This window comes from Piliocolobus tephrosceles, chromosome 8 (genome assembly GCF_002776525.5).
Source record: "Piliocolobus tephrosceles isolate RC106 chromosome 8, ASM277652v3, whole genome shotgun sequence".
Lineage (NCBI taxonomy): Eukaryota > Metazoa > Chordata > Mammalia > Primates > Cercopithecidae > Piliocolobus > Piliocolobus tephrosceles.
This window is the reverse complement of record NC_045441.1, coordinates 41,090,374-41,104,195: the sequence shown is the minus strand read 5'-3', so window position 1 is coordinate 41,104,195 and position 13,822 is coordinate 41,090,374. Positions and strand designations below refer to the sequence as shown.

General features: G+C 38.5%; 1 pseudogene; it reads right to left on the bottom strand.

Moving 5' to 3' along the window:
• Positions 1–3,049: 3,049 nt before the first annotated feature.
• Positions 3,050–13,381, bottom strand: LOC111555724 (annotated as a pseudogene).
• Positions 13,382–13,822: the final 441 nt, after the last annotated feature.

The window sequence follows — 13,822 nt, the reverse complement described above, 5'->3', positions numbered from 1 at the left end:
GCCAAATTTCGTGTTCTGTCAGAGTCCCTTGTACATATTAAAACTAACTTATTAAAGCAGTAAAAAAAAAAAAAAAAAAAATGAATAAGTGCCATGTTATTTCTGCCTTACTTTGTGTGTGTGCCAAACAATTTAGGGCAGCCTTCTCAGTCATAAGATGTACCACTTTTAGAGGATGATGCATCCTCGGAGGAAGTTTACTGTATATTTAATGGTACATTTGTTTGAAAAGCTTGTGTATGTGTATGTGTGTGTGTGTGTGTATCTATACTCATATTTACTAATACACAAGGTTTGTAGATGAGGCTTGACTAAATCTGAAGGTAAGAGTCACACCTGGAGCATCTTCGTACACCCAGTTCTGGGGCCAGCCCCAGCATAGAGACAACAGATCATTTACATTTTCTGGTCTACCACATAAACTGCTGATTGCTTTCCTATTTCGGAATGACACAGTTCAGAAAAAAAATGTAACTCTTAATATTCCTTTGCCTGACTATTTGTTATTTTACTTATGAAGATTATGCATTCCAGGTAATGATATGTTTTGATACTCCTTTCTATCTTTTTCCCAGGTATTTTCTGAGATTTTGATCTCAGAATGGATTCACAGGGGTTAGGGTAATGAGTGGACTGTTTGAAAGAACACTGCTTCCTCAGTAGGGAGCAGTTGCCTGCTTCTCTAGCTACATTTGGCCCAGGATGCCTTAGACAATCCAAGAAGTGAGGACTCTGTTTTCTGCAGTAAAGACTAAGTGAGTCCCATTCTGTTCCTTGGCTTTGTACTTAGGACAAACTCCCCTGAGTTTCTGGCAGTAATATTTCCCTTAAATTTTACACATCTTGTTAATTTTTGTCTCTTCGTAATTGTGGATTTTAGTGGGCAATGGGAAGTGACTATATCGGAGGTTATTCTCTAGAAGCCACTTGCTCTTAAAAGGCCATGGTGATCTACTCCGTGCTGGCAGAGTCTGAAATGTGATGGTGGACTTTGTCAGCTCAGTGTTTTTTGTCATACAAAGCTTTAAGTAGTTACTGTGTGCCAGTGTTCTGAGCACTATACAAACAGCAACTCACGGAATTCATATAACAATGCTGTGATGATTATTGACTCTGTTTTCCAGATAAGAAAATTGAAGCACAGAGGAGTTAGGTGATTGGCTCCAGAGTCGAAGCTCCTAGCCACTCCTCTCTGTTGCTTCTTGCTCCCTGTTTGTGAGGTATCTCTCTGCCTGTTGCCAATGCAACACCTTTTATTCACTATCTTCCCCGTCTCCAGCTTTACAGCATCTTCTTGTATGTTATCACACATGTCAGACAAAAAGTAACAACCGAAAAAGTGTGGCGTGATTCCCTCTACTAAAAGGTTTTTCTTTTCTTTTTTTTTTTTTTTTTTTTTTTTTTTAATTCAGGGATTCTTTTGAGCCTTAAGTACACCATTCTATCCCAGTTTAAAAAAAAAAAAAATCAACCTCATCCAATTTTTATGCTGTCATTACACAGGGTAAATTTAACTTTGCAGCACTAAAAAGAAAATGTTTGTCTCTGTTTCAGCAATGCAGAGTGGTATCCCAGCTTTCACATGACAAACATAATTCACCGAAACATTTTAATAGTTCTGTCTCAAGGATTATAATTAATAAATTATATTTGAAATTCTCACTGCATGACTGTTTTCAAGCTGAGGCAATGGTTTTCTCCTGCCTTCAGACTTGTACCCCAACTGGAACTTATAAAACTGGCATTCCTGGTTCTCAGGACTTCATACTTAAGCTAGAATGATGCCGTCATCTGTCTTGGGTCTTTAGCTTTCCAGCTGTCAATTCAGGACATCTCAGCCTCTATAATTCATGTATATGCCTAGTTCTGTTTTTCTGGAGAAATTTGACTAATAGAGTTTGTCAATTTCTGCAAAAAAGCAAGTCGAGATTTTGATAGAGTGTACATTAAACCTGTATTTATCATCATAATGATCACCTTCTTTGGTTATAGAATTTGGGGTTGAGAGTATTTGTTTTTCTTTTTAGTGTTTCTTCCTCCTAGCAGTTCAAATATATTATTTCCTCATTTTATGGCTTTCATTGTTTTTGTTGAGCGCACAGTTGCCAATCTTTTTTTTTTTTTTTTTTTTTTTATTGCACATCACTCCTTTATTATACTGATCTGGAAAAAGGATTTAGTACAGTCATGCTCAGGTGAACACTGGACCCATGTGGCAGAGCCAAGCAACTAGAACATGATTCAGAAATCAGTGAAAGACACACTTGGACAGGACCAAGGGGCATTTCACTGCCATGAAACAAGGCAGGAAGGGATTCTAGCACACCCAGCAGGAAGCACTCCTGCCCCTCAGAGGTCAAGGAACTGATCCCCTACTGGTATGAGGAATGGCTTATTTTCTAATGACTACATGTGGGACTATTTCAACTGCCACAACAAACCCCAGAAGGGTTATTGTTTTGTATTATTTATATATACTATACTTTTTTAAAATAAAAGTAAATGTAACACATAACTAAATTCAGGATTGATCCCAAACTTCTAGAGCCAGGTCCTCTAGGGTCAGGGAGGAAACAGTTGTCACATCACCATGCAGGTTACATCCATCTTCCACTGGAATGACTAGAGCCCCCAGGCAGTGGTCTGACTGCAGAAGAGCAGAGGACTGGCTCCTGGGGACAGACAGGCTCTGTTGCTTCTCCTCATTGGTCATGGCTTAGCATGGTTCCTCCCCACAAGTCCTTAGTAAACAAAGAACTGGCAAGAACCCAAGTTACTACCTTTAAACTCTGTTGGATAAGGGGAGCTTTTCCACAGCTTGGACTGAGAACCTATGCTCTAGAAGTGCTATTCTGACTAGATTGTACGAAGGAAGTGGGTGCAGAAGACAAAATGGCTAAAATGAAAATGGGAGCCACCGGTCCCCATCTGCAGCTACAACTCAAGATGTCTACAGATGTGGTCAGTGTGACATGTGCAGGTGGGCGGGGCAGAGGGACAAGACGGGCAGGAAGGGTGCTCCTGGGGACAGTATCCTCCCCGCTGGCCTTCACTTCTTGGCCTTGCCCTGGGAGGCCACAGCTTTCATGGTTTTGCGCACCGTCTCTTCATCCCCCAGGAACTGCATGGGCTTGATAGGCTTCAAGTTCTTGTCCAATTCATAGACAATGGGAATACCAGTCAGCAGGTTCAGCTCCATGATAGCCTCTTCAGAGAGACCCTCCAGATGCTTGACAATGCGCCGGAGGCTGTTGCCATGGGCTGCAATCAGTACACGTTTCCCCTCCTTGATCTGGGGAACTATTTCTTCATTCCAGAAGGGCAGAGCTCTGGCAATAGTGTCCTTCAGACTCTCACAGGAGGGGAACTGATCTTCTGTGAGGTCTGCATACCTGCGATCCTTACTGATGTTGCTGTAGAAAGGATGGTCGGGCTCCATTGGAGGTGGTGGGACATCATAGGAGCGCCTCCAAATCTTCACCTTGGCCTCACCATGCTTTGCAGCAGTTTCTGCTTAATTGAGACCGGTTAGACCCCCATAGTGCCGTTCATTGAGGCACCAAGTCCTCACCATTGGCAGCCACATCTGATCAATGGCATCTAGCACTGTCCAGAGGGTCCGGATCGCTCTCTTCTGTACTGAGGTGAAGCGGATGTCAAACTTACAGCCAGCATCTCGCAGCGCCTGCCTGCTGTGCTTCGCCTCCTCGTGGCCCCCTGGGCTCAGGTCGGCATTGTACCAGCGGCTGAAGCGGTTCTCCAGGTTCCATGCACTCTCGCCGAGCCGTGCCGTGCCGGTTCAGCACCAGTTTGTAGGCGGCTATGGAGGCGGGCTGGGGATGCGGCACCGACTGCCCAGTTGCCAATCTTACACTTACTCATTTGAAATTAGTTTCCCTTTTTAAAAAATTCCCACTTACTATCTCTAGAAATATTGTTTCTGCTCCATGCTTTCTCTTGCCTCTTTTTCAGGGACCCCAGACTTCTTCACTGTGTTCTCTGTGTTTTCCATTTGATTTTCTGTATTTTCATCTTTACTTCTCCATTTTTTATTCTGGATATTTTATGTCTTTGTCTATATCTAATCTTTGTCCAGCTTCATCCACTGAATTCTAAATTTATATTATATTTTCTGTTCTAGAATTTAAATAACTTCTTTTATAGTTCCCAATTCTCTGTGGAAAGTCTTGTCTTTTATTTCCTTTCATATATTTTTCATAGCTATAGTAAAGCCTGTATCTGATAACTCTATTATCTACATTCCCTGCCTGTTTCTACTGTCTATTATTTTTCCTTGCAAAATAACATTATTTTTCATATTATCTTGTATCACATTATTTTGTCTCCTCATATATTGCTTATTTCTCTTACAGTTCCAGACATTGTATTTGAATAATTATAAAAATAGTGTTAAGCTTAAGTTAATATTATCTTCTTCTGAGATGATTTATATTTGCTTCTGGAAGGAAGCCAGGGGAGTAGTAATCCCATATGACCTTGATTTAATCATATATTGAGATGATCCAAAGCTGGTTTTCCATCCCTGCTATGACCAGTCTCTTTATGAATTACTATCGCTCCTGTTATTACCCAATGGGCTCTTCTTGCCTACTGTACAGATAAAGTCAATTCACTGAGACAGCCATATTACAGCAGAGAAAGAGTTTAATAATCACAGGGCTATCCAAGTCGAAGGATGGGTGTAATTATTACTCAAATAAGTCTATTCAAAAACTCAGAGGCTAGGGTTTATCAAGGATAGTTTGGCAGGCAGTAGGCTAGGGAATGGAGAATGCTGATTGGTTGGGTCAGGGATAAAATTATAGGCGGTCAAAGCTGTCTTCTTGTGCTGAGTCAGTTCCTGGGTGGTGGGTCACAAGACCAGATGAGCCCGTTTCTTAGTATTGGTTACTGGTTCAGGTGGACCACCAGCTAGTCCATCAAAATGCAGGGTCTAGAAAATACCTCTATTACCAACCTTAGGTTTTACAACAGTGATGTTATCTACAGGAGCAAGTGGTAAGGTTACAAATCTTGTAACCTCTGGCTGCAGGACTCCTGAACTATAATTCTAACCTTGTTGCTAATTTTAGTTTTACACAGGTGGTTTTAGTACCTGAACAAGGAGGCAGTTAATTTCAGGGAGGAGCTGTTATCTTCTTTGTTTTAAAGTTAAATTATAAACTAAATTCCTCCCATAGTTAGCTTGGCTTATGCCCAGGAATGAACAAAGGCAGCTTGGAGGTTAGAAGCAAGACAGAGTCAGTTATGTCAGATTTATTTCACTGTCATAATTTTTCTGTCAGATTTCCCTCACTATCATAATTTTTGCAAGGGCAGTTTCACTCCTTGGTTGTAGCACTTTGAGATCCCAACCCAAAGCCTGGCAAGGAGGTTAGTAGGGCCTTCTTTAGCAGACTCTGAGCAAAATACCCTTATTTACAGCTTCTTAGTCTTCCAAATTTACATTAACTTTTGTGAATTTAGAGTACATCCCTAATCTTGTGAATCTAAATTACACCCTCAACACTGGGCTCACTTTCTGCGAGATTTCATCTCTCAAACCTTGGCCGTATATTTATGCCTGTCTTTTACCTCTCCAATACCTTCAGATCTGGTTTTTTTTTTTTTCATATTTCCTAATTTTTTGACTTCTTTTTGAATTCTGCTTGGAGAAAAGATTCATTTTAAAAGACAGCAACTGTTCCCTCCTTCCTGCAGGACAAAGAGGAAGCTACTCTGACATACTAATCACCTCCATAACAGCTCCAGAAAAACCACTGATCCCTGCCATGGGTTGGAAAGACAGGCCCACTGTGTGGAGTATGTGAAGACTGAATGAGAGAACCTAGTCAAAGTGTTTGATAAGTTATTGTTTCTTTTTCCTTTTCCTTTTCCACGTTCTTGATAAGAAATGCTTGGTAAGTTTTTTAATGATCATGCTTCCCTCTTTGTTCCAGCCTCTAGAAAGGTCAGAGCCATATTTTGATCCTTCTACCAACTTATGATTCAGAACCTTATAATAAGTCCTTTGTGGAACAATCTTAGCTCAATTTCATTGTATTGTCTGTGTTCCAAGTGCTTCATTTATTTTCCGTAACTTTTGTTGTATTGCACATGTCTATATAAGACACTCTCAATCATTATCATGGGAGGTGGAACATAAAGAAGCAAATTAAATAATGTAAATAAAAGTATTTAGATAAAAAATACAAATAAATTATATTTATTTTTGCATTTTTAAAACATACTGAAGTCAGGACAAGGTAGATACTTTAAGCTAATGCACATATATTTGCATAAAGCGTATTTTAATTTGTTACCTAATTAACCTTTTCAGATACTGAGCGTAATGTTGCACAGTATCTGAAAAAAGTAAATTAGGTAACAATTACTTTTAATAACCAATTTGTTCCATGCCTGTATTCTTATCTAGGTATTTAAATATTTCAGTCGTTTCTTAGATTTATGGACTCCTTCAGTATATTTCAATGTATATTTAAGCTATGTGACCAGAATTGAAATAGTAAACCTAAAACTACATATTATCTGATTTATGAATAACCAAAACTACTCCTAATCTCCCCTCTTTTCTGCATGGTGCAGTCTCCCTGCCTGTCTGTTTATGGTCTGTGGGTACAGTCTTCCTTATTGTTTTGTTATTCCTCTCGATCATATCTACCCTCTACAGTCCCCCAAATCAAACCCTGCCACATAAGATGCTGACATTTCCTTGTAATCTCCTGCCGCACCTGCCTCTTTATTTCTCTCCAACATATCATGAGTTATCACGCAGGTTTTTATTTTATTTTATCTCAAAAATAAGCTTTATAGAAATGAAGAGACATTCCAAAAGTGTGCCTGGAGGGGAGGGTGCAGGGCAATCCATGCCAGTTGCAGGCTGCTGGGGAGCTGCACGTGGAGAGCCTTGGATCCAGTGCAGCCTGCACCTCACAGAGCTTGTCACCATTTAAGGAAACCAGGGAGACTTGGAAAAATACCTGGGACACAATTCTGCACATGACACATAGCATCAGAAGCAAGTATGTGAGTGCGCCAAGAACAGCTCATTCTGAGAACAGGGAAGTACTGAAAGGAAAATAAATTAGAGTAAATTTCAGGAGGATTCAGAATTTGAGTTGGACTCATAGAACTAGATAAAAAGCAGAAAGGACTATCAGAATAAAGTCACAGGTGCTGAAAGGCACAGGGCAGAGAAGAGCTCATTCTAGGTAAGGAATGGTGAGACATGAGAATGTGGGGTGGGTTTTCAGTAGAAAAGCTGAAAGACAGGCGGAGAAGTCAGGTTTCATTTGGCAGAAAATGAAGAAGTTTTTTCATGTGAAGTGAAGTGCTATGATTGGGGGTTTTATTCTATTTTTGGGTGCTTCTCTTTGCCAGTTTCTGAGTGCACAGACTGAGTGCAATAGAACCATTAGAGACACATTGTAGTAGTCTCAAAATGAGAAGGGAGCATGATAGATGAGGAGCAGTAGGAATGGAAGAAAAATGTAACAGTCTCAAAGTAAATAAGGGAACTTGAAAGAACGGGAGAATTAGGAATGGGGGAAAAAAAAAGCCAACTCTCTCTTCTTTCTTTCTTTTGAAACTATCACTTTTACATCATTTATGTTCTATTTATTGACATCCACATAAAAGTTTATAGTATACATTCAGTAAGGATTATTTTCAAGCAGATCCAAATTAATAAAATAATTTCTGATAAAACTTATCAGGGGCTAAGTTTTTCTCCCAAATTTTGATTCATGCCTTGAAAACAGTGGTGACTTGTCTTATCATTTAAAAGGTGGTTTCCTTGTATTTCTTTGAGGTACAGGGAAAATAAAAGTAAGTGTGAAATGCCAAGAACGGTCAGTAATTTAAAGTCTCTAAGTGTACGCGCACTTATAAAGTACATTTCAGCTAAAAATGAAATAAAATTATTATTTCTAGCCTTTTCAGGCTAACATGTGACATAGAAATCTAGATGTTGTTTATAGAAAATAATGTTCTGCCCTTGTTTATTTTGAACCAGTTTATCTTTCTTTCAAGCTTGTTCTCCTTAGATTCATCTATCATACAGGACCACCTTTTAGTGTGATTGCTTTTGTTTGTTTGAGCTTTGCCTTTAACTTGGACACTTGGCCGAGATTCTTTTCGTTCTGGCTTGGGATAAAGAAAACAGTCTCCCTACTGAGATCTGATTTTGAGCTTGGGTCAACTGGTTGGTCCTCCAGCCAAAACAGTTTTCATAATTGTTGAATTTCAAATAAAAAGTGAAACGTGAAACTATTCCCAGACTAGTTAGACAGTATGCCTTCTGGGTATAGTAAATGAAACTATGCTACTGAATTTGGTTAATATATTTGAAAATGTTTAAGCTTTACATAATGCATACAGCTGTGCTCAGTTTATGACGATCAAGATGAGGTGATATTTTGGCTTGTAAAGTATATGAAAATTGTAAAACAAATGGTCCCCCCAAAATAATATGTACATTCTTTAGACTGAAACAAAATGCAGTGTTGATCACACAACAGTAGCTTAGTAAATGTTTAGTGAATGAATAGATCAACAACTATAATGTCTCTTCCCCCAAATTTGTCTTCCTTAAAACACAAAGGGGAAAACAAACAAAAACTGTCTTGCCACCACATCATGTTACCTACATGCTACAAAATGGAACAAACATATAGTATTATCTTAGGGATTCCCAGGTCCCATTTCCCCCAGGACTTCCTGTCCTATTTCTTTGTCACTGAATAAACAACCTTCTCTTGCTTTAAAACAATATTTAGTAATTATGTGTCTTTAAAAGTATCCTAAATATTTCCATTTTATTCATCCTTTCTATTTTCATTTACCCCCTCTCTCTAGCATCTCAAAAAATGTTCAAAAGGAGACAACATTATTTTAAAAATCAGTTATGTGATTACAAAATCACTGTTATATTATTTCAATCAAGATGCATCATCTTTTGGGCCACTCTTCTTCCTAAAAAACAAAACAAAACAAAACACACACACACAAAATTGAAGTTTACATGGAATGCCTCTAAGTTCCTTCTCTGGCTTGAAATTACAGCTTGAGAATTAAAGTAAGGTTAACATGGTTTGAGACTAATTTAGAAATTTTAGTCTTTATTATTGTTATTTTAATTAATTACCCCATTATACAGTAATTATCTTAAGATTTTTCAATGGTAGTTTACAAAACCACAAAGTGAGATGCATACAAATCAATAAAAGTTTTTTAATGACAGACATCGAGGTTTTTCTTATTTTTAAAATATATTATAAATGAAATTAATTCAAGGACCGAACTTAAAGTAAATGTGAGGACATACTGTGTTTAGAACAAGATAAACAAATGTTTTCCAAAATGTGCTTCACTGTTATTTGTTTAATCCCTAATGATTTTAAAGAGTGATTACGCTGATTCTTTCATAGCATGTGTAGAAGTGTACCACTGTTGTAGCAGGTGAGATATGACAGAGATGGCTGAGTGATGAATGAGTCCCTTCTATAACTATTACATACTTTCATGATAAGTACCAAGTAGATAAAGAAGAAACCAGCTCCTAGAATGAAAGCAAAATTGAAAAAAAAAAAAAAATTCAATTATATCATATACCAGCAAAGAAGTACAGTTATGTATACACAGTCATCCTTTTTCAGTTATTTTTATTTTTTGAAAATTCAATCACAAAATATTTTTAAATAAATCTTTTAATTTTCCCCAAATTGCAGGCATTTTAACATTTAACTGGAATACCCTTGAGACAAAGGAGATTGGAAAGTTAACAAAGGAGAAAGTGTAATAAAGAAATTCTAACAAACAGAAGTTTATTGTATATAGTTTCCCGTTTATTAAAAAAATAAAAAGAAGAAGTTGTCACAGTAAATTTTGCAAAGCATAACAATTACAAATCCAAAATGTCTTTTTTTTCCCTCTCATTGTTTTTTAAGATTTTCTTTTTCTTTTCTTTTATTACTATTATTATACTTTAGGTTCTAAGGTACATGTGCACAACGTGCAGGTTTGTTACATATGTACACATGTGCCATGTTGGTGTGCTACACCCATTAACTCGTCATTTACATTAGGTATATCTCCTAATGCTATCCCCCACCCCACAACAGGCCCTGGTGTGTGATGTTCCCCTTCCTGTGTCCAAGTGTTCTCATTGTTTAATTCCCAACTATGAGTGAGAACATGCTGTGTTTGGTTTTCTGTCCTTGCGATAGTTTGCTCAGAATGATGGTTTCCAGGTTTACCCATGTCCCTACAAAGGACATGAACTCATCCTTTTTATGGCTACATAGTATTCCATGGTGTATATGTGCCACATTTTCTTAATCCGGTCTATCATTGATGAACATTTGGGTTGGTTCCAAGTCTTTGCTATTGTGAATAGTGCCGCAATAAACATACATGTGCCTGTGTCTTTACAGCAGCATGATTTATAATCCTTTGGATATATACCCAGTAATGGGATGGCTGGGTCAAATGGTATTTCCAGTTCTAGATCCCTGAGGAATCGCCACACTGTCTTCCACAATGGCGGAACTAGTTTACAGTCCCACCAACAGTGTAAAAGTGTTCCTATTTCTCCATATCCTCTCCAGCACCTGTTGTTTCCTGACTTTTGAATGATTGCCATTCTAACTGGTGTGAGATGGTATCTCATTATGGTTTTGATTTGCATTTCTCTGATGGCCAGTGATGATGAGCATTTTTTCATTTTGCTTTTGTCTCCCAGGCTGGGGTGCAATGGCGTGCTCTCAGCTCACTGTAACCTCTACCTCCTGTGTTCAAGTGATTCTCCTGTCTCAGCCTCCTGTGTATCTGGGATTACAGGTGTGCACTAGCCTCCCAAGTAGCTTGGATTACAGGCATGCACCACCACACCAGGCTAATTGTTCTATTTTCAGTAGAGACAGGTTTTCACCATGTTGGTCAGGCTGATCTTGAACTCCTTACATCAGGTGATCCACCCTCCTTGGCCTCCCAAAGTGCTGGGCAAGGTTTTCTTTAAAAAGCTGTGCTACTACATTGGTCAGGTGTCTCTGTGGATAAACATTTTGTGGGTGTAATTATTGAATGCTCCCCTGTGAGTCACACCCTTGTGGACTCCCCTGCCCAGGAAGGTGTACCCAGCTGGGTTGCCGTGGGGCCCGGAGAACACCATGCAATGTCACTCTTGTGATTATGCACAGGATACAGCAAAAGTGGAGGCACTACGAGGTGCAGGATACCAAATCATTTGGTTTTGAATCAATCTAAGAAAGATAATCTTGGGCGGACCTGATGAATGCAAGTGAATCTTTTTAAAAAGGGCTTCCTTTCCTGATGTCAGAAACTCAAAGCAGTAGAGACTTTCCACTGCAGCTTAAAAGAAGCCAAAATGACCTCTACAGCTTCCAGGAAATGCATTCTGACAACATTTATGTGAGTCTAGAATCCCAAGCTTTAGATGAGATTGCAGCCCCACCTAACACATTAATTGCCATCTGTAAGACTCCATTAGAGGACCCAGTTAAGCCATAGTCAGATGTCTGATACGTAGAAAATATGAGAATATAAAATAGGCTATTTAAGCCTCTAAGTTTGTAGTAATAAGTTGTCCAGCAAAGGAAATCTACACATAAACAAAGAAACATATATAGGTCATTTGCTCATTTGTTTCACATTTTAGTCACCCTTCCAGGACTTAAATTCTTCAGAATTCATATTACATAAAACAATTATCTGCAGATTAAATAAAATACTACATGCAGAAGTAGAGATGAATTCATAATAATTAGTACAGGATGTTTCTCTTCCTCAAACCTTCTCTGTCAAGCAAAGCTTCTTTCCTCTCTATGTTCGTTGGCAGAAAACATAGCCTCTCTAAGGAGTGAAAAATATTCTTGAATCCACATTTTGTCTTTTGAAAATACTATATACTAAAAATTCTAACATGCATATTGGTCACAGACTTTTGACTTTTAGGGCATCAACAAAGTGACTTGTTCTAACATACCACTTTTTCAGGAAGATAGAAAGAATATCTTGTAAACTCCAGGGGTTACAAATTATATTTGTGCATTTTGGGGAGTGGATGTTCACAGGCTTAATTAGATAACCAGTGGGCTTTCCTCAGGGGGAAATTTAACATTCACACTCTATACCCCAAACATCACCTTTTCATCTCCAGAGCCCAGCATGTCCTCTGATTATAATAGAAGTCACAGTATATGTGCTGGATCGTAAGTGATAAAGGAAACATTTAGCGAATTTGCATCTGCTTCTTGAATGTCAAGTATCAGGAAATACTATCCACAATGTTTTCTTTTCCTTAATTTCTTAGAAAATTTATTTTATTTAAGTGATAATTTTCTTCATGTCTTCTTTGATCATCTTAATGTTTCTCAATTACTTAAAGGTATTAAAATTTCAGAGAATATGGTATCTTTTGTCACTCGCCCCATTATTAGTACTTGAATTTTTTCTGCCCACTTATTTTTGATTCTAATCTTATCTCTTCTAAATGTACAACTATCAGGTCTGATATCAGCATCTAATGCTGCTTTTATTTTTCATTTCAAGAAGTGTTCTTGCTGGGAAAGCAATAACAGAAAGAATAATTTGTTAAAAAGCAGAATTGGGTTTGACTCCTAGAGGGTTTGACATTTAACCAGTTGCTTGACTCTGGGCATTTAATTTAACTCCCCTAAGTCTTAGTTTCCTCATCTCTAAAGTGCAGATAATAACAACACTTCTGCAGGTGGAAGAAGGATGAGGCAACATTGATGTAAAATGCTTCTCTAGATGCTAATATCCCATTTAGTTGCGGATAATAACAACACTTCTGCAGGTGGGTGAAGGATGAGGGAACATTGATGTAAAATGCTTCTCTAGATGCTAATACCCCATTTAGTTGGATGACCCTAAATGTCAGAATCTATTTATTATCTAATGTTCTATCACCAAAACACTGCCTGCTATGTAATGGTTATTGGGTGAATAATCAGAGGATTTTAATCTTAAAATGTTCACTATGTTCCTCTCTCCTGTCTGCATCCTCAGTGTTGTCAGTAGCAGGAATTTCTCTACTCTTATTATTTCATAATCCAAAACTCCTCTCTCTGGCCACAGCCTTTCACATTTCAGGATTTGCCCGCTTATTTGATTTGTCCCTCATCTCACTGTCCCCTGACTTATGATCCCCAAATCTGCTACCCAACAGGCAGGTGACTGCAAGCCTGGTTCCCACCTCTCCTGCTCCGCTCTCTGTAATGCGATGGCTTTGCCATACTTTCAACTGCTGCTGACATTCGTTCGTTTTTCTGCAGATACAGTCTACAATAGTCCATTTATTTCCATAAAAGATTTCCATTTTCTTCCCTTTTGCTAGCAGACTACCTTGCACTGGAAACAAGGCCACATCAACGAAAAGTAGTTTAAGTAGAAGATCATATCCAATAACCTATGGCCCTTAATGTTTGTTGTGTAAGAGTTTCTACACAACATTCATTTCTACGCAAGAATTACAAATGGAAACTATTAGCTCCACATTTTTTAACCTATCTGATTAACACTGAATGAATAATCAGTCGCTCTGTGAAGGCTAAAAGGTCCTCATTTTGATAAACTGGACATCTCTCAAGCTCTGTCATCTGGTACATAGTAGGCGTGGCCTGTGGTTGACGTCATCACACGGTTATGTGAACGCATGCAGAACCTGACGCCATTTTTTAGGTGACTCCCATGCCCTTCCCTTCTTCTCGTTGTGCCTCACCATCTGAGCAGTTGAAAGGAATGTCCCAGTGCTCTCTCC